The following is a 20,750-nucleotide window of genomic DNA, read 5'->3' as shown; positions in this document are numbered from 1 at the left end:
TTAAATAATCTTTGTTAAAGTGATGTTTAATTTTATGTGCCAACTTGACTGGGCCATGGGGTGCCCAGATATTTGGTTAAACATTATTTCTGGTTTGTCTGTGGGGGTGTTTCTGGATGAAGTTAACATTTATCAGTCAATGAGTAAAGAAGAATGTACTCTCCAATGTGGGTGGGCTTCATTCAATCCACTGAAGGCCTGAATAGACTAAAAAGACTGAATAAGGAAGAATTCTTTCTTTCTACCTGTCCTTGTGGTAGGATTTGGTCTTCTGCCTTTAGACTTAGACTGAAACTTATACCACCAAATAACCTGTTCTTAGGCCAGACTCAATTTGGAACTATATCATCAGATCTACTGGGTCTGGATTTTTTAGTTTCTGTAACTGCATGAACCAATTCCTAAGAATAAATTTGTTTATATATATGTGCTATTATATATTATATAATACTATATTTATATTTAATATATTATATATAAATATAATAAAATATCATATATTATATTATGCCATTCACATAATATGTGATACATATAATATATAATATATACAATATATATAGTGTGTATATATGTGTATATATGTGAATACACAAAAGTTAAATGTATTAAGGTTCTCCAGAAACAGAACCAATACTACTATTATATTATATTATATTATATTATAATCTGGAGAACCCTATGTTGAGGAGTGTCATCAAAAGACATGACCACTGACTGACCCTGTGGGTTGGACCTGGGCACTCGGAGGCCCTTCATTTCTTCCCCTGTTTTGGGAATGTGGGTTCTGCTTGCCTTTCCCACCGTCAGAAGCTTTTCCAAGGACATGGCCTTGAAATAGTTATATGGTGTTGAGAACACCCACACAATATACATAATTAAACCTAGTTAAGGCCTCTTTCCACGTTTTCAAGATTTGGTGGGTGGGTGCAGGGACCCCTTTGTCTTGCTGCTGCTTATGACAAGCCTCGTATGTTAAGTTCCCTCTGCTTATTACAACTGCCACCAGCAGCTTGGAGTGGCCTGCTTCTTCCTTCAGTTTCTCTCTGCTCTCTGAGTACAGGGGCAGTTTCATATGACACCTGGAAAGCCCCCTAGAGGGTTACAAACCAACTTCCTGACTGATACATTTAACTTATTTAAAATACTATGCAACAGCAAAAATACAAAAGAGAAAACCAAATTTGTGCTATTTTTCAATGTAATACATTGTTTTTCTCTTCTTTATGTTTCCAAATTCTGAGTGTATAAAATGAGTCCAGGCTATATTGTAGTAGTGTTGTAAGTATAACCTTTCATACAGTTTCTCCACAGCAGTTTCTGGACACCAGCGCCTGATATTTCACTAATACAAAGGAATGATCTACTTCTTTATCAGAGATGAAGTTTGAAAGGTAAATATTTTGGAAGAGGGTATATATTGCCTTCAATTTATGTGAAGGTGAATGTGTAGTATTAGATCCCTTTGAGTGTTCGTTTCCCAAAGAAGGGATGGTTTGGAGAAAGAAAAATAGCTGAAGAGGGTCATAGGAGAAATAGGAGTTTGTATGCCCTAGGGTCTCTTTCTACTGATTTCACAATTGTAAAAAGGCCACTCTCCCAGAGCTGACTGGGCACATCTCCACTCTGCTCTGACCTTTAGGAATAATTCTGGGGATAAAAAGTTGCCTTCTTTTAAGATTTAATCTATTCTCTAACTAGAACTGTGTGAAAATGTAAACTACCAAAGAGATGCCAGTTTGCCATCTAGGGCAGCCTGACCCACTCTATAAATTCCAGGGAGAGTGAAGAGAGAAAGGGTTCTTTTTCTATTTGGGCTTATTGTAAGCCTAAGTACTAGAATATTCTTCCGATAACAAGTAGAGTCATGTCTCGATTGTTTACTCGTCAGGATCAGCTTGACTGCTTTCTGAAGATCACTGTGACACAGTAAATGATGGAAAAGATAAGGCAAATTTTCAAATTAAAGCCTGAGCTTTTGTCAGTCACTGAAAAGGAAAAATAAAATCCATGTATCTATTTTTAATGTGTATAAAATGCTAACTTCAAGTTCATGCCAAATTGAGTGTCATTATAGGATTAAATAGTTTGGCTACTAATTTTTGACACCATAGACATAACATTTTAAAATTTGACTTTTTGGCCGTCTCTAAACATTACGTTATCACATGTTAAGTTTGAACTTAACACGCTGTCTTGTCCTTCTATTATCTAATCATTTCTAATATTACCCAGATTGAAGAGAATAACTTATTTTCTTAGTCATCTGCCTTCTAGCTCACATTAATAGGAATGTATTAATGGTTCAATTTTCCCGTTTAAGTTTTTAGAGAAGTCTTTGAATTACCCCCCAAATGGAACTTTTTGTGTTTTTTTTTTCATAACCTTTCACCTCATAGTTGCTTTATTTACATATCTGCTTATAATCACTGAAACATGCATTCTAGTTATTGTGTTAGGAGCTGCAGAGGCAAAGTTGAACAACACATACATTCAACCCTCAATGGTCTTGCAGTATTTGGATAGGAGACATTTAAGAAAATCACAAAGCCATCCTACCACTCTAACTGCTACCAGAAAAGCATGCATAGGTTCTTGCTAGAAGAAAGGATAGAAATTCAGAGGGAGAGGCATAAAATTCAGCCTTCAGGTCTGAGGAAACATGTTAAGGTAAAATGATGTGAGTGAAATCTTCATCTTAAAGCATGACTGGGAATAATGGCCGCAGACTGGTTGAAAGGATATTGCAATGGCACCATTGACCAGCAATAGCATGTTCATACCACGGTGATATGTAAGCTAGAGAAAATTAAATTAAATTGAGATGGTTTAGGTAATATATTCACTAAATTTCTATTAATTTGTTCAAAGGGAACATATTCTTAATTAACTTTTATAATCACAGATAATTTAAATTCAGGCTCTGGGTTTCCTATCATTTATTAGGAAAACGTATGTTATATTATTCACAGAAATTTTCGTAATAAAATGGGGGATATAATATGAATACTCACTCAGAAGTCTAATAATAGCTGATTATCAGAAGTAAGCTCAAAAAACTGTAAATCTGCTATGTTTTCCCCAACCTACTGGGCTCTTTGAGGTAGGAAGCCTGAATGACCAGCAGATACATTCTGATTCTCCTTTGTTTCTGTCTTGTTGGGCCACTTATGTTGAAATATTTCCATTAAATATATTTTTGATCTCAAACAGTTAAAACCCTAAGTAAAAAAGTTCATCTGTGGGGGAATAGTGTTTAGTCTATTTTTAAAATATCGCTAGTATGTGAAATAATTTTTATTAGGTGAGTTATTTTCCTAACATTTTCTCTGTGTTTTGGTACATTAGTTAAATTATTTATAATTAAGATAATTTCATTTGAACAACATAGCGATATATATATTCATATATATACATTCATATACATATGAATGTATATATAGATGAAGAGAGCAAATGAGAGTAAGAATGAGAATAAGGGAATTTCAGGACATACTCTTAATTCCAAATCATATTATCTTAATTAAAATGTATTAATTTAAAATTTTCCCAAAGTTACTAAGGAAAAAGCAAATTTAAATGACTCTAGAAACATTACTGAACTTTTAGTAATTAACCCTTCATCCTAGGAAAAAACAACCCAGATGTCCTTCAGTAGATGAAGGGTTAAACAAATGTAGTATATCCTTAGCCTGGAATGCCCAACACTAAAAATTAATGAACTCCTGACACAGAGGACAACCTGGAAGAATCTCCAGATTCTTCTCTGAGTGAAAAAAAAACCTTCTCAAAAGATCACATGTAGTATGATTGCATTTATATAGCATATGTGAAATGGCAAAATGATAGAAATGGTGAACAGATTAGTGGTTGCTAGGGGTTAAGTAAGTGGTGGAATGGGAAGGATATGGATATGGCTCTAAAAGGGCTATACAGAACGACGGTGGTGAAAACAAACTCTATCTCAACTTTATCAGTGTCATTAGCTGGCTTGTGATATCCATGCTGTAGTCTTCCAAGATGTTACCTTTGGGGAAACAGGGTGAGGGAACTCCAGATCTGCCTGTATTATTTCTTACAACTGCAATCTGCAATTCTTTCAAAATTGGAAGCTTAATTTAAAAAGAAAAAGCAGAGTTGATGAGAAAAAGAAGGTTGAGACACCACACTGAGAAACTCAGTAATCCTAAAAAGATAGGAACTTAATTAAAATATTAACGGTTTTACATATGTTAAGTGGTCAAAAACTGCATAAAGAGTACAATAAATACGACATTTTATCTTGAAAAAGAAAGCCCCTCAAAGCCTAAAGAATTGTGTGCCTAATCAACCCCTGGGAAAGACTTTATTATGTGGGTTCCTATGGTTTTTATGTTTTCAAAAATATCACAAAGTTCTGATGAGCTTTTATGAGAAGAAAAATAAAAATCAGGTTTTCTTTGGAGAGTCTTAGCAACTATGATTATTTTTGGATAGGTTATAGGAGTAAGGAACAGCATAATAGAAAGCCACTAGAAAGAAATTTCAGAACTTAGATAATCTTGTCATTTATTCAAGGGACTTGGTCAGTCATAATGTAAAGAAAAATAACTACTTTTTTTAGTACTACGTTGTCACACGTTAAGAATGAAAATAATTTGGGTTAGAAAGTATTTTTTTTTACAACCTAACTCTGTAAAGGCACAGAAAAAACAGGAAAATATAAGTATCTTAGCTTCATTTTAAGCTGATCTTTGTAAAATGGAATTCTTCCAAAGTAAGCATGTATAGTACCATTTTGAGCAAAATGTAATATTGAAATCTGTATGAATGTGCATTAATTTAATCCATGTGTGCCTATGTTTAGCAACCAACTAGAGAATTAATATCTATCCCTTCCATAGTGATAAAGACTCAAATTCTTCACAACATTGTAAACCCTTCTTAACTAAATCATGGTTATGATAATAAATTCACATCTTGAAGGGCTTAAACACAAGAGAATAAAGAACTTAATAATGAAAGTTAATGGGTTACAATCCATTTAAACTGTATATTCAGAAAGACTATGTTTCATTGGGGAGCTTTTGCCAGCTTAATAAATGAGAATCTTCTGTCCTGCATGTAAGAAATAAGCCTGGTTAACCACACAAGCAAGGTCAGCTCACTGATCAAAACACAACTGGAGAAGACAGAAGGTCTTTAAAGGGCACTTTATCTCCAAACCTAGACCATGACCTTGACACAGGGACGTTTTTCCTTTATTATAAAATAGCTATTTACAGTGATTTTGTTTTTGAATTAATTGAGGAAAGAAGTAACTTTCCACACTGTAAGATAAAAAATATCTATAAGGGTAAAACTTCAAGTTATTCCCTCATCTATTTCTTATTTGTGGGGCTCAAAGACAGAAGCCTCCTTAATGAAGGAATTAAAATGTTTCATGAAACAGAGGAGATGGTGTTCTGCTATAAGAGTCAGTCAGGCTGGTTTTTGGAGTTAGGCCATATAACCCCCAAGAGATCTTCTTTGTTCCATAGGCAGATCCATTACCATATTGCTCTGAATATTTATTAACTAACCTGAACTAACTGACCTGCCGCTCTGAAACAGGTGCCCAGCTCTGCCCCTGGTGTGTGTCTAAAGATGCACATGGGAGAGAATTAGAAATTAATATTGTGAATTAGAAATATATAAACTGGGCAAGTGGACAAGGTTTTGCTCAAGGGGTGGAACTGGAGGGAGAGAACATGACTCCCTGAAAGAAAATAGCCACGAGTGAAGTGGAAGCCTGGGAGATGGGGCAAAACTGCACATCAGGCCCTACAAGCAGAGAGAGCAGTGGGGCATGGTGAGGTGTGACACTGTGTCGGGCCATCTGGCCACTTAGGACACACACAAACACACACAGACACACACCCTGCCCTCTCCCAGTCTTCTTCCTGAGTGTGTGTACTTGAGAAAGACAGAGCTGTAATATAAAGGAAATAACTGTGTCATTATGACCCAGTTTTAGAAAAAAACTGGTTATAAATAGAAAAAACTGCTTATAAATGTGAAGAGGAGAAAAACTAGCATTTAGAAAACCTGCTATGGCAGAGCTGGTGGTGATAGCAAAGATCTCTGATGATAAATATAGATGGTACAAATCACAAAATTCAGGGATATTGAGAAGTATAATTCTATTTTTCTATTGCTCAGTTTGATTTTTTTTTTTTTTACATTTTCATGCAGGTGGAACAGAAGAAATTGAATAAAAATTTTTCAGAGACCTTTTGAATCCACAAATTGGTACCCAAGTTGCAGGAGCCCTTATAGAGGGCCAAAGGGTAGGAGGATCCTCTTGTCATTTCTTCACTCAGGTGAGATGTCCATCATCCTGTTTGGTCCCTGGCCAACAGACTATGTAGGTAAATGCCAAATCATTCCTTATTGTTCTTCATCCAGGTTTTTTGTTCTAAGTGACACATTTGTGACTTAGATCATGGGGTCATGGGAATTATCTTGCCATGCTCTGCTTCCCTGGGCGGGCAGACATTTCAGTGAGGTTGTCTCAGCCTCATTAGTTTAGATTTACGTCTCTGGTAGTAAGTGGATCCTGAAATCCTCCTGGAGGACTTCCTCATTCCCAAGTTTCTTCCAAGATTTCCCAGTGCAGGTCCCTTCTCTGCAGGACCCACTAGGATCTCAAAGCATCTCATTTTTCTTCCTCCTCTCCTTTCTCCTCCAACATGGGGCTGGCTTTTCTATGTGGACCACTTCTACAAATAGAAATTGATTGAACCGGGTCTTTTGAGGCTGTTATAGTACCAGAAATAATAGAAGCCTAACCAATAATAGATTTGCTAATTTATAATCATAACAATTTATAATTTCCTAATAGTTTTCTAATTTATAAGCCTGGTGTCTTCTCAAGGCTTGTGGAGATAAAATTCTCAGAATATAATTCTTTTTCCCTGCCTTTTAATCTGTCAAATCCTCTCCCTTAGGGCAAAGAGTCTAGAAATGTCTAAATACTTTAATTTGGGGAAAATGGATGAGTAGAGAAGCAAAAGAAGTTACAGAAGAAAGAGATAATAGATAAGTAGATGATAGATAGATGATAGATGATAGATAGATAGATGATAGATAGATAGATAGATAGATAGATAGATAATTACTCTGCCACATAAGTGAAACCTCCACCTGATCCTGTTGATGGACACTTAGAAAAGTGAATTATGAAATAATAAAGCTAGGATACAGAGATTACATTCTTTTTTACCATTATTTAAGACCTTGCAGTGATAGTCTTGGCATCCTTACAACTCAATAAATGCTAATCTTTGAGAATTTTCTGTAGTAGCAACATTGAAATGTTATTTAGCACTGGGCCGAGTGGTCAAAAATCCTAAAATGTGAGAGACACATGTCTTTCTTATTAATAACAATGTTAAATAAATTAGCCCATATGTGACAAAGGACTATGGAACGTGAAACAAATGTGGGTTGAAGGCATATAGAGATTTCATTCATGTACAATTTTCCTTTTTAGAGAATCTTTCAAACAAACATAAGATAGCCAATGTTAAAGATAGTTATTTACTGAAATTAAAAGTAGATGGCTGTATATTATCTCAATAAGTGTTTTTACATTAGATTGATAAATACTTGTGCATATGACCTCTATTAAAGCTGGATACTCAATTGTGTTTGGGTGCAGGTAGTTGGGTTTTACTTGTTTACTGACTTGTTTAGGTGTATCAGGTAATGTTAGAAAAATACTTCAATCCCTATTCGAAAGGCAGTGTTTCCCACTGCATCCATCTAAGTGGGAGCAGAACTGGTAGGAAACAAGGTAAAAATACTGTAACATCATAGTTAGCATAATATCAATTACCATGTGTTGAGTTTTATTCATTCCATAACTCATTTACTATTTGTGACAGCTCTGTAAGGGTGCACTCTTATTATCTTCATTCATAGGTAAGGAAACTGAGACACTGACAGCTTATGTAGCTTGCCTAAGTAAGTGGACAAGTCAGGATTTACAAACAGGCAGCTTGGCAATAGAGTGCATGAGCTTCCCTCCCTCGTTCTACATCCCAGTAGGTTCAGTTCCCTTAGACCTTGCAAAACGAGAAGTAATTAGCCTGAGCATAGAGGCAGCAAAGCTTCCAAACAGGGTTTCAATGTAAGAACAGTCAAAGGCAAATGTGTTTTAATCCAAATTATTGGTGATTTTTAATAAGTTCACTTACGTTTATTTGGGCAGATAAAATGTTAATTTGTTCAACTGGTTAAAGGATTCACATGTGAGGATATATTATTTAGGTATATAGAGTTAGCTTAACCTTTCTCATGAGGCCCTGTCTAAAGGCTTTTTCCTTCTTAGCAACTAGCTGTAGTCAATCTGTACTTGAATACCTGAGACTGTATGGAAATAAGAAGTGCAAGGTAGTAAGGAGGGTCTTTAGAGAAAAACAAAAGTATAAGTTTAAGTTACTTTGCTAAAGAAACCCACAGATCAGATCATCTCACAACACACAAACTTTTCAGAAAATGTGGTATAATGTAGAGAGAAAAATTTGGAGTCAGGCAGACTGGAATGTGTACTTGTTTGTGCTGTGACCTTGGGAAAGCTAACTGACTTCTCTGATCCTTAGTTTCATAACTGTAAAGTGCAAATAAAGCTGCCTATGTGGGTTGCTGTACAGATAAAGTGACATGACATGTTAATCCTCCTTGAGCCCTTGTGGTAGTTGCTTTATAGCAACTATCTCTGTTTGAGCAAGATCATTGTAATGGTAACTAGGAAAATTGAACTTCTGTCACTGAACCTCTGAAGTTAGCCAACAATATATCTGTTGAGCATGAAAAGTTCTGTCTCGACTCTCATTCCTGAGTTGCAGAATAGGATGCCCTCTGTGGCCAAACTGCCTGAGTTTGAATCCTACATCTATCACTTGCCAGGGGGTTGCTTATAGGCAAGTTGCTTCATGTTCTTATGTCTTAGTTTACTCACCTGTACAATGCACACAATAATACTCTCCTCATTGGTTGTTAGGAAGATGAAGTAAGTTACTATTTATAAATATCTTAGAGCAGTGACCTACACATAATTAGCACTGTAGAAGTGTTTGTTCAATAAATACCATTACAACGTATTTCTGACTTAAACTCTAATAATGGATTAGACTGGATGATTTTTTTAGTCACATAGGTTCCTGGTATTCTTTGATTTGTGATTCAAATAGACATTTGTTTCATATCTTACAGAGGTAATCAGAGGTATAAGCTTTTGGATATTTAGTAAATACTATTTTAAAAGACTGATTAATTCAGCTCCACAATGTTGGTCTGAAGCTACCTTTTTTATGGGCCCACAATATCTGTATTTTTTTTTTAATTGAAATCATGGTGTCGTTTGTGTATTTAAAGTGAAATATGGCAAGTGAAATTTGAAGTCATTACATATTCCCCAAAATGTTTGACTTCATATATCCCCTTTATAAATAATTTGAGTTCATGCAAGAGGAAGGGAAGAAGCCTGAGCAAAATTGCAGTCACCTTGATGCCAAGGATTGTGACTGTTAACAGCAAAATTACAGATTATCCTTATGGAAACAGGTGATCAGGACTTGGAGTCAGCAATTTCCTCCTGTCCTCAAGAGTTCTGTCATGCTAATCTTCGGTCTGTTGCCAACCAATGAGATTGTTCCCCCAATATGAACTCCATTCTCCATACTGGATTCAAAGTGTTCCAGACTTATTTCTGATCCCAGTGTATGCTTAGATGCTGACTGAATGAGTGTCTCAGACAAGTGATGAGACACCTTGTCAAGGTTATAGTCAGTAACTCAGACACTCCATCTCATATAATTTAGAGTCAGAAGGTGGTGGCTGCATTTATTTCTGTTAAGTGAGCATTGGAGATAAATGGCAGGCTTCATTTTTCCAGCTTAACACTTTTGTGCGGGTGAATAATGGATAGCTAAAAGCAATGACGATATCTTAACAAAAGAAGAATGGGAACTGGGATTTAGTTTCCTCCATGTGTCTAAAATAATATCCCCTATCTTTTAGGTATTATTGTCATCTCAATGGTACCCCCATTCATTAAACTTACTTTCGGCAAAACCTAAACATATGAGAATCAACTGAAGGATTATTAAGTATGATTTTTGTGGCGTGCAGACCATGTCATATAAACTCTTAATATATTTTGTCAGAATGTTACATCCAGCTCAAGAGTAAAATTTAAAACTGAATTTTAAAGAATATAGTTATGAATGAAAGCTTAAAAGGAATGTTTTCCAGATGAAACTAGAAGTTGGAATCCAGAAAAAAAATATAATGTGATGGAAATATAGTTAAGCTTCAAAAAACATAGACCCCCATGCCTGGTTTCTGTGTAGGAAGCCAGAAGCAAGCATCACGAAAAGCACTTCAGATGCATACGCCATCAAGAAAGAGGAAGGCTCTTTCTAGTTTCTTACAAAATGTCAGGTATTGACTTTCAAAACTTTGATAGAGAGAAATATAAAATCTTTTATCTCTGCCTGCTCTTCAGTGGTGATTCTGTTGATTTGTGCTGAAGGGAAGGACATGGAGGGGGGTTAAATGTGACTCACCCATAGACTTAGAGCTCAACAAAATATGAGCTTTTAAACTACTTGCTCCCCCTGGCCATTCCTGCTTCTTGGTTTAGCTATTAATCTAATTATCCCAGTCAGGCTGAATTCCCTAGTTGCTAAAGTTTGTTAGAAGCCACAGCAAGGGAAAGGTTAGTGGTACCCATCCCTTGATTGCTGAATGCCTGGGGTCCTTCTCTATGGCAGGATGATGCATTGTTCCTATGCTTGCATTGCCATAATACCACTGTTCTACAAGCCAGTATATAATTTTACAATCCTTCTCATTATTAGCACATTTCAATAAAGTTCAAATTTGTATAGCCTCAAAGCCATTAACATTTTCTAGCACATTCTGGGTGGCACATTGCTCATTCAGAAAAATGTCTGTAGAGGAACACTCCTCTGATATATTACACTCCTTGGTTCATCATTTAAAACTTGAGACATCCACCAGCATATACATCTTATTTAAAGTGTCAAAAGAGGGCAAAAAAATTGCACTGACTTAAAAAGCCTTGTTACTTAAACTTCAGGGATCACTGCATCCATTTTCTCTCTTCCGTGTTAACCATTTTTTCCCTATTTTTCTCCCTATTCATTCACTTTTTTTCTTTACATTTTTTATTGTTATGTTAATCACCATACATTACATCATTTGTTTTTGATGTAGTGTTCCATGATTCATTGTTTGTGCATAACAACCAGTGCTCCACTCAGAAAGTACCCTCTTTAATACCCATCACCAGGCTCTATTCATTCACTTTTAAATGAGAGTCACAGGAGGGAGAGAATGGGCAAGCACGTTTTAAAGAATAGTATTTAAACCCAAATTTTTAGGAAAAAAATAAAATTATTATTTGTCCAGTTTTAACTGAGGCAACGTAGAAACAATCTATAGTCTTAGGAGCATTTTCTTTGCAATTAACATTTTTGCAAAATATTGTTATTCAGGTAGGTGAGGCTTAAAAAACAATTGACATTTCTCACTTTTGTAGAGAGACTCAGTAAAACTATTAAAGTCTGTAAGGAGGTTCTTGGAGTTTAAAAATTACAGCATTGGTCTTTTTTTGTCATTCTTTAGGAATTTGTCATGGGATAAATCAGTAAAGAACATGACTATCATTTGGCTGAGTAGAGGCTCAGTATCGTTGTTTACTTTGTATGCGCTTATGTATGGTTGGGATAGAATGAATGATCATCTCCTAATTGTGATGACGTGTGCTTTTCTGAGTGACTCTCCGTTTACTTATTTTGATAGTGAAATTGTCACCATTTGAGATTTATTTTTTCAGTGGCTCTCAAACGCTGCTGGACTCTGATTCCCCAGAGAAGATTTATAACAACAAAGATGCCCAAAGCCCACATGCAGAAGAGTCTGTTTGCAAGTAGCTGGGATAGAGTGTTGATTTCTGCAGTTTTATCTACTTCTTAAGTGATTCTGAGACACTTAGGTTGCGAAACACTGAGTTCAAGTGATTCTTCAGTAGATTCGTGTAAAATACAGATCTCCCTAGGAGATATTATCATACATTTATGTCCTAGATTGAAGTTTTGTTTTGTTTTTCTAATTTGTTTTGGCCTCATAGGATGACCCTCCTTGAAGATGACCAGTGGTGTGCTGACAAAGTGGCTGAAGGAAGGGTGGGTGGTGGGTTAGGGGATTGGATAGGAAAAGCCTTGATTTATAGCATTTGCCAATTTCTATGGTGTAAATTCTTTATCATGGCCCATTTCAAGCTAATAATGGGTTAACAACCATGTCATAAAGTTTCTGAATATTTACCAATTACCTCTTGTGAGCCGATGACATGAGGCTCCGGCACACCACTGAGACTGTAACTATTTTTGAGAAAGAAGGAAGGTAGGCTCTGAATATATGGCCTTGGGCCAATGAGGTATGGCTGGGTGTGATGCTCTGGTAAGGACATCCAGGGAAAGGTTATGTTCAAAAGCCAACAAACAAAAGATATAAGAAAGGAAATTCTGTTTAAAAGTTCAACAAGATTTTATTTGGGATGTAGTTTTTTGGACCTAGTAAAAAAGCTGTACGGTTGAGAAAAATCCAGGAAGGTGGCTGAGGTCAGGTTTCAGGTTAATGACAACATGTAGGCAGCCCAAACAAGAGGCATCTCAGATAAGAGGAGATGAGCCACTAATAAGTAACCTAACAGGTCCACACAAAATCAAGCATTAGATCAGTCAAGATGTCAAAGCCAGATGAAGTAGATAACATGTCTTAGACAAAGAGTGGCAAGCAGGAGAGAAGACAATTTGTGGGTGAGACTGAAGACCAAGTCAGGACAAATATCAGGAGTCCTGATACTGATTGCCTTGCTACATTTATGCAGCATTGGGAGCAAAGGAAACCCTTAATAGAGTAAAGCTGTATGGTAATTTACACCACTGAAATACAGAGATTTAAAGGGGAAATTCAAATTATTCTAATTAGAGTGAAGACTTGCTAAACTATGTGATGTCAAATTGTGCCATGGATATTAACTTCCTGACAGACACTATGGGAAACTCTTCATTGCTAGTGTCCTTACTTAGAAGCCACATTCTAATGTAAGGTTTTCTTTTTCAAATACAGCAGTATCAAAAACGACTACCAGCTTTCTGAATTGGTAGTAGCTTACGATTTCTCTGGCAATAGGCAGTGATCTTCAAATCATATATTTCCCTTATGCTCACAGTGGCAGACCATTGGAGGACTCATGAGCTTTTGTTCTATTATCTAAAAGTCACTTGTAGAAGAGGAAGAATTATTACTGTAACTACTTCCCAATCCCCTGAGGATGGAAGAGTGATCTCTCTTATCCCAAGTAAAAAAACAGAATGATCAATGATTCAGGGGCATCTTAAGAGTACTGTGGGGTTCGTGAAGATATTGGAAGGACAACCAGTTTGCTTTTTCTAAAATAATAGTTGACAGGGCGCCTGGGTGGCTCAGTTGGTTAAGCGACTGCCTTCGGCTCAGGTCATGATCCTGGAGTCCCAGCATCGAGTCCCACATCGGGCTCCCTGCTCAGCAGGGAGTCCGCTTCTCCCTCTGACCCTCTTCCCTCTCGTGCTCTCTATCTCTCATTCTCTCTCTCTCAAATAAATAAATAAAATTTAAAAAAAAAGAATTTAAAAAATAAAAAAATAAAAAAATAAAATAATAGTTGACATAAGTATACACAAAAACTAATATAATATGTTAAGACAAAGATAATATTTCAAGAAATAATTTGTCTCTCTGTTATAGTGACAAGAATCTTATGTAATGAATTATAGGGAGAAGGAAATAGAGCAGATTTATACCCACAGAAACAAATTCTGAATGAATATCCTTATTATAAATGTATATTCATTTTTCTCATTTGATTTTGTCCAAATTATTTCTCACTCTGACACTCTTTTTGCAATACAATCAAGCATAAAGTTTTAGAGAATGATAGTACTGTTTCTTATTGGTTTTATATGTGAGCTACATCCTCAAACCAAACTGACTCATGAAAGATGATAAAAAGATTTGATACCACAGAATGAAGAGAAATATGCTATTTACAAGTGCCAACCTTGAGGGTCTCAGATCAAAAGTCAATTAAAAAAGAAAAACTACCTGGAGATATTAAGGCAGATTATTTTACTTCATATATTTCAAGAACATAATTTCTTTTCCATGGCACTCCTCTAGCCTCTAATTTGGACCCTACATAAGTTAAATTGTATAGTTTAATGCAAGGGTATTAAATTGTATAATTTAATTTATAGTTCAGTATAAATTTAATAAATTTATATGTACTAAAGGGGTGGAGTATAATGCACTCTTCAGTGCATAACTTAAGAATAATCAGAAACAGCATGGTACAAAAGTGCTTTTATTTGTCTGATCATTGATAATTAATAATAAAACAATAATGTGAAAGGTAAAAACTGTGATCTAAGAAAAAAAGAATACAATTATACCTATTATGAAGATCGAGATAATTTGACTCCATGCTTTTTGAAAACCAGAGAAAATAGAAAATGTTATTGATTTTATGATTATTTCTAATTTCTAATGAAATGAGAAAGCAAGCCACATTTTTCAGGAAATAAAATATTTTCTCCTTAGACTCTACATTAATTTGTATAGAGATATTAAGTAATGCCACATTCAAGGTCCTCAGTAATTTATGGTAAATGTAGTATATACCTACCATGGTGATTTCACCTGAGATGCATCATATGTAATTCATAAAAGTGGCTTTAAATTTGTTCAATAGATCTTCAAATCTGCAGAAGTCAAATTTCCTGGTAAGTATCAAAATTATGTTGGAAACAATCTCCTAATTTCTTCATCCTTAATAAGTTATCCAATTACAAAACAACAACAACAACTACATTTGTAGGTGATCTTAGTATACGAGAATCCATGTGTATAAGAAAGCATCTTTTGATAATGTTGTATGGTAGAAATGATAAGAGAGCTTTACCTTCTCTCCAGGTTGTCCTATGAAAAATCTAGCTACTTTTCCAGGAAAGTCATGGAAAAAAAAATTCCAAAACCATTAGAAATGTTGTTGAAACATACCATGGAATTTGTATGTAAGTTATAGGAAATCATGCTTCAATCGTGTTATTTTACAATGAAAGCCTTAGATTAGATGTAGGTAAGAGACCTGTATCTCTTTGCAAATGTTATTTGTTTTTTCCTAGAAATACATTAAAAAGATGATTTTTATGCCCAGAATGGCATAATTTTCACTTAAATTAATTTTCTCAAGAACAGAATAAAAAGCACAAAGAATGAGATAAATTCAGTTGTTTTATGAATAACATTTGCAGTTAAGATATAAGATTTCTCTGAAAAATTACAAAAAGAAAAAAACAACTCTAGATAATGGCTCTACTGTTTCTGTAGTTTCTAAATAGTACCTTTTAAAGTATTGCTCAAGTGTAAATATTTAATTATTTGAAAGATAAAGACAGAATTCCAACTCTAAAAGAGGAAAAAATTACAATTTTTAGAAAATTTGAAACTTTGTTAGACACAAATCTCTGAATCTCTGAGAGACAAAAGATGAGTTTCCATCAGTTTGGAAGCCATTTTATAAAAATCTCTTTGGGTCTGTGCTGAATAGAAGAAGCAAGAAGTATAGCTCATCCTTGGAGTGATAAATAACAGTTGAGTTTTTTACAGGATTGAACAGTTTAAATTCCAGTCATTAATAAGTGAAGGCCATTGCCAAATAATAACAATAAATGTGAATACAATAACAACAGCACAAATAAATGAGTTCTTGGAAGAAATAATTCTGTGAGCAGACACTAAATCAGCAGTGACTACTGTCTTGCAAGAGTGTGTCAACACCTCTTTTCATGTTACTCTAATATCCTGAGCAATGGCATTATATATTGTAAGTAAAAGAGTAAGGCTAAAAATATATTTTAAAACAAACAACAAAAAGCCCCAAACTCTGAATTCTAACTCTCTTAATGAAAAATAAATTCAACAGAGTAAAACTGATCCAATTTTACTATTATTCCACTAGTGTATGTGTGAGATCAAAAGTGCATAGTCAAAAGAAAAAAAGTGCGTAGTCCTATATGAATGGAAACTTGACCCACTGACAGCCAATCAGCAGCCTCGAGATAGGAATTTTGCCTTCATAATGGCCAATAAAATTGTTATGGACTTACATTTGCAAATATCACAATCCAGGGGACTGTTGAACTTCCTGTGATGAGCAATGGTCTTGGTTTTTGTGAAGGACCCAGTTTAGGGGTTCTGAAACCTCTGAGGATGGGGAAGTAGGGAAAAATGAGAGTGAGGAGGCGTGCACTGATGGGCTCCTCCCTTTGGAGGTGCCGCTGGCAGTCTGTCTTAGCTGCTTGAAAGGTATTTCTGGCAAAGGGACAATAGGCTTAGAGTATTCTTCCTTGATTTTGCCCCAACAGCATCAAAACTGTTGGGCTGAGTTCAGTGAAAATTAAAACAATAATAACAATAAAGCATTTGACATTAAACAGTTGTCTTGTTTGAGTATGAGCATTTGACTTCCAAAACTATATTAAACATTTCATCTATTAACCAGTTTTGAGAGATAAATCATTTAAAACATTGTGCTTTGCTGAAGGTTGGGCACAGTAAAGTGCTTACGAAGTTTAAGACTATAGATCTTATAATTTGGGTTAAATCCTAGATAGAAAAAGCCATTTGTCCTCAAAACTAATGTTATGTATTTAAAATCGGAGCATTGACTTTCCTCAGATTTGCTTTTTCAGTTTTACCTATTACAGAATATTCCATAAGTACAATTATGCATTATCAACTTTGGTTGAATGAGAAGTAAGAAATATTGAATAGAAGATATTAAAATTAACAATGTATCTCTATGCCTTTTCCTGAGATTATACTTTTACTGTTTAAATGCCCCTGGATCTCCTTGCCATCTTTTGTTTGTTTGCCCCACAGTTTCTGGTACGTTTTTGGACTTCCCACTAATGAAGCTAATTTCCTGTGTTCAAATACATATAAACACATGCATTAGACAATATAGAAATTGAGAGGAATGAGAGTTATGGATCGTGCTTGTGCATTATTCCAGTTATCTATTCTATAACAAACTATTCCAAAACTTATTTGCTTAAAATTGTCATTTGTTTTGCTACAAATCTTCAGTTTGGACAGGTCTCTGTGGAGATGTTCCTCTCAGCTCCACAAGCTTCAGCTGGGATTTCTTAACCATGGCTGGAGGGTCCACTTCCAAAATGGCTCATTCACAAGGCTGGTAAGTTGTCCCTGATGGTCAGTTGGGAGGTCTATCAGGGCTATTGGCTAGGGGCCAATTCTTATCCACCTGAGCTTCTCCATAGTGCTGCTTTTACTTTTTTAACATATAGCTTCAAAAAGCGAGTGTTCCAATGGATAGGAAGTGGAAGCTGCCATCTCTCGTAGATTTGGAAATTGGCACAGGCCAACATTCACCATAGTCTTATTGTTGAACAGTCAGAGCCCAAGGAAAAGGATCATTGACTCTACCTCTCTTTGGGAAAAGTGTGAAAAAAACTGTGACCTCCTTAAATCACCACAGATGTGTTGTGCCAGATTTGGAATCTCAAAATATAAATATGCTTCTGCCCATATGCAAAGCTATAGTAGGTGGCCATCAAGACAGTGTGATTTTTCTTACATTCAAATTAATTTTCACAATAGTCTCCCAGAGTACCTAAAGTTTAGTCACTGAATTTTAGAGGTAAAACTTATCTCTGCCTGATTCCTTCATTTTAACAATCAGAAGGAATAAAAAAAAAAAAAGGAAACTTGCATGTTAAATGCAAAGTCAATAGCAAATTTCGGGTGAACTCTGACATCTAAAAGGGTTCCTTCTCCCATCTTTGGACTATGCGTTGTCTTCAGAAAGTTCCCGTTACCACATACACAGGAAACCTATGAAATCTTAACATCACATCACAAGGTAAATTTACTAGATTGGCTAGGTGTTCTCAATGAGTGAAAGACTCTGTGGGAATGAAGTTCAAACATTTGGAAGGTGGAAGAAATCTTACAAAGATTGAAGACAGATGTAAAATACTTTGTGTCTAGGAAGTGGGCGTAGATGGGAAATAGAATTAATGAGGTAGAAATAGAAGGAAACATATGGACACTGTGTGATTTAAATGAATGAAAGAGAGAAGTAGAAATGAGTTTTGTGGAAAATTCTTAAGTTTCACCCCGAGGACAAAAAGAAAGGATTTAATAGGTTTTAGTTTAATTTAAGCACTAACTAGAATAAAAGTATAATTATGATATTTTGATCTGTAAATATATAAAAATGACAGTTCTTTTGCATATGAAAGCATAAAAACGATCTGCATTATGCCTTGTTGAAGAATAATGAGGGATGTCTTAAATATCACATAAACCCATCTAAATGGCTTTTACACAGCATCTTCCTTTATTCAATTCTGGAACATTTTTTTAAAACTGCTTGAAATTGATTAGGCCATCTTTGGTTCCCTAACATAATAAAGCTTAGAAAATAGCTTTCACTGAGCTGCTGTATATTGTAATTTAAATCGAGTGATTTTCTAGCCGAGTCAGGTAAACGATGAGCCAAACTACACTATGGCCTTAGGTGAACCTATTCTAAGAACAAGCAACTTATGCTTTAACTTGTTTTAGCAGATAAAACACAGGGGATACCGTTTATTAACCTTGTTCTCTGCAGGCAGAGGCTTTGTATGTTGTGGTGCATCTGTGTGGTTGGATTGAATTGACCAGTTTAGCCAAACTGACCAGTCATCTCAGAGCTAAGGATGCACAACCAGACTTAATTATAATTTAGATGTAGATATCAGGGTTTCTTTCTTCCTTTCCTTTCCTTTCCTTCCCTTCCCTTCCCTTCCCTTCCCTTCCCTTCCCTTCCTCCTTCTTTCAGAAAAGTAGAGGTGGTTTGCCACTATGTATTACAAAAGCAGGGAGTGAGTCTATGAAGACATTCAACTATTTTTCTCTGGCTAAAATAAAAATAACCTACTTTATACACACTATCTATAATAGTTACACAATCATGACAACTATATTTAAAAATAGCTACTGAAATATGTCAGGACAGTTAGCTGAAAATAATAGGCACTGCCTTTTGCTGATTTAAGCAAAATTTGGGTTTATTCAAAGGAAGTTCCGAAGTTCTGCAAAATGCCAGAAATCCATACTCAGAGCATTTATTGACAGTGATGAAGCCTCAAAATTCTGCCATATGGCTAGTCCAGTGGTGGTCCAGTGGGCTACTACTGGGCTCATCTTCCACAGCTTGCACCACTGACCTACTAGCATGGAACTAGAAAGGCTGCCAAAGCCTGCCACATAACAACCAGATCCTTGTGGTTTCTAGCTTTTGTCTGACCAGGCACAACACATGGGTGGAACCAAAATGTCTTAGCTCAGGCTGCCATACTAAAGTGTCATGGATGGGGTGGCTTAGAAAGCTGACGCTGAATTTCTTACAATTCTGGAGGCTGGAAAGTTCAATATTAATATTCAACAGTGTTTAGTTTCTGGTAAGGGGTCTCTTCCTGTCTTACAGATGGCTGCCTTCTTGTTATGTCCGTATGTGGTACACAGAGGGAGGGCTCTGTTCTCATCTTATCAGGTCCCTAATCCCATCATGGAGGCTTCACGCTTATGAACTCATCTAAATGTAACTAGTTTCCCAAAGGCCCCACCTTCAAATATCATCACTTTGGGGTTTAGGGGTTTAACATATGGATTTTGGCGAAGTGCAAACGTTTAGTCCATAGCACAAGGTTCCCCAACATCAAATTATTTGCATTTGTGGCTTAGAAAATGTACTGAACCCTTGGCAACTCTGAAAGGAGGTAGATAATAAATAATCTGACTTCAATCTTTTTCTTTCTTCCTCTTTGATCTGATGTTGGAACTTTCCACTGGCCCTAAGCCCCTGAGAGCATGGGAGTCCCCTTTTGTCAGAGTCCCTGTTAGCTAAGTGTTTCTATATATTTATAATATTTGTATAAATCAATTTATTTGTTTTATAGTTATATTAATTATTTATATATCTATATTTATATTTATATATGTACTGAATAAATGATTCCTCATGTTCACTGAATTCTGAGCTCCTGTTGTCCACAAAAGGTGCAATATCTTTTTTGAGTAGACATATACAGTATCAGAGCCAGACTTTCACTCACACTGGCCCTGACATTTTACAAGTCCCCAAGCCTTAAGGTCTTGGCTATGAGGACGACTATTTCACATTCTCCTCAGTTTGAACGTATCTTTGTCCAAGTATCTTCTCCCCTGCAGTTCTATCTAGACCTCAGGCAATCCAATTCTGCTCCTGCCTTAAACTCACTCTTAATACAGATGGTATCTAAAGATTGGATAGTGATGGGCATGATTCTTCATGTCAAAAGGGCTTTAGAAGTCTTTTCTGGCCTGAAAAATAAATGGTTATGGCCTAAAATGAACACATCCTTTGAAGGAATTTCTTCTCCATCATATAATAAGAAATTATGGGATTTTACCAGATATGGGAATTTGACTTATTTTTAGGGGGGATGGTAGCAATATTGTGCCAACAGAAATGATAACAAGAATTTAACAAATTTTATAATGTTTTAAAATCATATGTAGAATTTTGATTCCCAAACTATAAGTTT

General features: G+C 35.6%; 1 long non-coding RNA gene across 1 annotated transcript; it reads left to right on the top strand.

The window, feature by feature from the left end:
• The first annotated feature begins 1,301 nt into the window (after positions 1-1,301).
• Positions 1,302-17,353, top strand: LOC141374858 (uncharacterized). The gene is made up of 3 exons (XR_012382005.1): positions 1,302-1,394; positions 6,214-6,341; positions 17,245-17,353. It is a non-coding gene; the product is annotated as an uncharacterized lncRNA (long non-coding RNA).
• The last annotated feature ends 3,397 nt before the right edge of the window (positions 17,354-20,750 follow it).

The sequence above is a fragment of the Callorhinus ursinus genome, unplaced genomic scaffold (assembly GCF_003265705.2).
Source record: "Callorhinus ursinus isolate GAN/ISIS: 27379988/994484 unplaced genomic scaffold, GSC_fseal_2.0 scaffold2, whole genome shotgun sequence".
NCBI classification, from domain to species: domain Eukaryota; kingdom Metazoa; phylum Chordata; class Mammalia; order Carnivora; family Otariidae; genus Callorhinus; species Callorhinus ursinus.
This window is presented reverse-complemented; position numbering and strand designations above follow the sequence as displayed.